Genomic DNA, 4,183 nt, shown 5'->3' with positions numbered 1-4,183 from the left:
ATTTATATGGCATTGGAATGAAGTATTCTTTAAACATATGGTAGAATTCACTTGTAAATCCATCTGGTCCTGGGAAGTTTTTTGTTAGGGAGCTCATTTATGGATTGTTAAATTTCTTTTTCTAAGCTATGGATAGTTAGGTAAAAATTCTATTTCCTCTTTTGTTAATCTGTGTAATTTATATTATTGTAAATACTGATCCACTTAGCTTATTTTTATTGAAATATAATTGGACAAAATAGTTCCTAATAGTTGCTTTAGTTTCATCTTCATTGGTGTTGCATTCTCTTTTTCCATTTTTGATAGTAATAATTTGGTTTTCTTCTTTCTTTTTAAAATGAAATTAACCAAATGCTTTACTTATTTTGTTGGGTTTTTCACAAAACCAGCTCCTAGTTTTATTTATTATGCCAATTTTTTACATTCAATTTTATTGATCCTTTTTTATTTTCAAGATTCTGTTTAGCTATTTAATTTGAGGTTTTTAATTTGTTGGTTTTCTAATTTTTTTTAGTTGAATGCCCCGTTCCTTGATCTGATCTCTCTCTTTATTTTTTTTTTTTTGACAGCACTGAAAATCAATTTTTAATGATAAATTACAAGTCCAATACAGGGCAGGTAATGGCACAAGAGCTGGATTGTCTGTGGGCTTACATTGTATTGATGGTCTGCTTAGGGGCTGGGGCTCTGGGCCCAATGCCAGGTCTTCCCCAGAAGCTCTCAGCCTTGGGTACTGGTGATCTGGGAGGGTAGCAGGGCCTTTTTGTTGCAGGGGAAGCAGTAGGGTGACTCATTTAAACATAATATTGCTGCTGTTGCTTCTTGGTGGCTCCCTTGCTGGCCAGGTCCTTGGCCTTCTCAGTAGCTGCCAGAGCAGTTTCCCTTCAGTTGCTTTAACTTCGTCTTGCACTTTGGCCAAGATGTACTCAAAGCCTTTGATGGTCTTGGTCATGTTACTTTTTAATCTAGCTAGGCCAAACTCCTGTACAGCTCTGGAGACCCCAAACAAACTGGAGGAGACCCAGGCCTCCCTTCTGATTTCAGTCCAGCCACTGTTTTCAGGGTTCACACAGTAAATACATCTTTCCTCCACCACCATCACCCAGGCATGGTTGATGTTGCAGGTGAAAGTGGTCATGGTCTGGTTTTGTGGGTCCACGATAGAATCCTCGAGGATGTACATTGAGTGGGCTACATTGGCAGGAAAGAAGTGCTTTGCCCAGCGGGGCATCCTGCTGGTCTTTGTTAGAAGCGGCCTGGACAGCAGTTTCTGATCAGGAGTTACCTTCTGGTGCACAATGTCCTCCATCAGCACATGCTTGCTGTAGGGGTTGGGGTAACGCTGTGAAAAGGCAGCAAACACTTGGTCCCAAGAGCTCCGAAGCACGCTCTGCCCCAGGAAATACTTCACCATCGTCCCTGCGAGGGTCGGGGTCAGGGGAGTGTCAGGAGGTGCACAGCATCAGGCAGTAGGGAGAGAGATGGATCTCCATCACCGTCCCAAAGCTGCTGTCGCTGCGTCGCTGCTCGGCCCTTCCGGCTGCAGCCCGACCCTCTCAGTTCTTTCTCTCTTTTATTGATCTAAGCATTCAGAGATATAATTTTCCCCCTAAGTGCTACTTTCACTGCATCCCACAAATTTTGGTATGGTGTCTTCTTGTTGTTATCTTTAAGAAATTATTATTTCTATGATTTGTTCTTTGACCCACTCATTCTTTAGGATTAGATTATTTCGTTTCCAATTAACTTTTAATCTGTACTTCTGTGGTCATTTATTGAATGTAATTTTTATTGTATTATGATCTGAAAAGAGTACATTTAATATTTCTGCTTTTCTGAATTTGTTTTTGGGTATTTGTGTTCTAATGTATGTTTTTTTTTTTGTGAATATACTGTGTTGGTGCTTGTCCCTCATGCTCTAAGAGGGCCAATGCCATCACAGTGTTGGGGTCAAGATACAATATGTTCAACTGTGACTTATCAGTCCAATGCAAGTTTGGATGGTTCTACCACAGGTTGAGCACAAATAGTCCATTTGAACATTTGGGATGGAAATGTCTCTAGATTTGCACTTCTTACATTTCCTTTGAACTACTGCAATTCTGCTTTGCTCAAGGAGCACAGCTTCATCCTTGATCCCATGCTGTGAGTATGTCTCACAATGGATACTAAAGTTTTCAGAAACCTTGAGAATGTCCTTGTGCTACTTCTTCTTACCACTGCATGAACACTTGCCTTGTGCTAGTTGTCTGTAAAATAATTTTTTAGGTAAATGTATGTTTAGCATTCTAGCTATGTGGCCAACCCATTGGAGTTTTGCTCTCTGAGGTAGAGTTTGAATGCTTGACAATTCAGCTCAAGAGTGGACCTCAGTGTCTGGTACCTAGTCTTGCCAAGTAATCTTCAGAATCTTCCTAAGACAATTCCAGTGGAAGCAGTTTAATTTTCTCACATGGCACTGATAGAATGTCTAAGTTTTATAGGCATACTACAATGAGGTCAGCACAATGGCTCTGTAGACATTCAGTTTGTTATGGAGTTTAATGCCTCTTTTCTCTCATACTTTCTTTTGAAGCCTCTCAAACACTAAGGTAACTCTGGCAATACATGTGTCAACCTTATCATCTACATAGACATCCCTGGAAAATATACTGCCAAGTAAATGAACTTATCCATAGCAGTCAAAATTTTTCCATTTACTGTAACAACTTGTTTCATGTAGGTATGGTACAGTGTTGGCTTGGTGGAGAATCTCTGGTTTTGTTTTTGTTTTTTTTTTTAGCATTAATCATTAGGCCAAAATTAGCACAAGAAGCAGAAAATCAATCCATACTTTATTGCATCTCAGCCTCAGAGGCTGCATTGAGTTTACTACAAACAAAAAATTGCACACTTACTCTTCCTCCACTTTAGTCTTGACTTGTAGCCTTTTCAAATTGAGTTATACATCATCAGTATGACAGCTGACCTTGATGCCATTTTCATCCTCACTGAAGGGATCTGACAACATCATGGAAAACATTGTGCTAAAATATATGGAAGCAAGCTTACTTGCTCACTTTCTCACTCCATTGGTGACTGGGAAAGTATGAGACCATTGTCCTTATCCAGAACCCATGCAAGCATGCCATCATGAAACTAGTGTACAGGGGAGGATCCAAGATGGCAGCATAGAAGCTGGAAGACTCCCTGAGCTACCCCCATAACCACCTCAAGTACCTATAAAAAATGACTAAACAAACTTTAGGGCTACAGAACCCACAAAATGACAGAGAGCAACAAACCTCCCACTGAAGAAAGCCCGGTAGACTGGCAAGAAGGGTCAATCTCAAAACACAGGGAGCAGAGCCCAGCCCTGTGTGAGTCTGAGATCTTAGCCTCAGGGCAGCCACGACTAGCCATGGCTAGAGGGATGTCCTAGCCTCTAGGAGAGTGGATCACCAGCAGCTGTGGCAGTTTCCAGAGTTATCAATCCATAAATGCCAAAGACAAAGTGAGAGGTCAGTGGACTTTGGGAATAGGGGGTCCAGGAGTGCAGTCCGGCCTCTGTCCCCAGGGCAAGAAGCTGCTGAGACTGCACATGGCTACTTCAGAGCTCCTAACCTGCAGATTGTAGGGGGAACAAGTGACTGATCTGAGGGGTAATTGCTCTTGCTTTAACTTGCTTGAATCTGGGTTGCTGTCTAGGGTGGAGGTCCTGGGGTGCATGGTCAGAGTGCCAGAGCCAGTGGAGGCTTCTGAGAGGGTATCCAACTAATAGCTCCAGCAGCTGTGAAAACCCCAGCAATTTGGGACAAAGCTCCCCAATCTGGTAGCAGAGTTCTACTGTGGCAAAAAGCTCAAAAGTCAAGTAATTGAGTGGCAACATAAGGAAGCAAAGCAAGCACAGCAATCCGACTTTGGATTCTTTTTGGGGGGACAAAAAGGATCAAAGCATGGAACAGGAAGAAGACAAAAGTCAGAACTCCTCTACCAAAAGCTTCCAAAAAAAATATGAACTGGTTACAGGCCACAGAGGAGATTAAGAAGGGTTTTGAAAACCAAATAAGAGAAGTGGAGGAAAAATTGGGAAGAGAAATGAGAATGATGCAAGAAAATCATGAAAAGAGAGTCCACAACCTGACTGAAGAAAATAACACCTTAAAAAATAGAATAACTCAAATGGCAAAAGAGGCTCAAAAAG

General features: G+C 41.6%; 1 pseudogene; it reads right to left on the bottom strand.

Moving 5' to 3' along the window:
- Window positions 1–794: 794 nt before the first annotated feature.
- On the bottom strand, window positions 795–1,414 carry LOC138175330 (PRELI domain-containing protein 1, mitochondrial pseudogene; annotated as a pseudogene).
- Window positions 1,415–4,183: the final 2,769 nt, after the last annotated feature.

Source organism: Petaurus breviceps, unplaced genomic scaffold, assembly GCF_028583685.1.
Source record: "Petaurus breviceps papuanus isolate PSGF00001 unplaced genomic scaffold, PetGlider_PUasm1.0 77, whole genome shotgun sequence".
NCBI classification, from domain to species: domain Eukaryota; kingdom Metazoa; phylum Chordata; class Mammalia; order Diprotodontia; family Petauridae; genus Petaurus; species Petaurus breviceps.
This window is presented reverse-complemented; position numbering and strand designations above follow the sequence as displayed.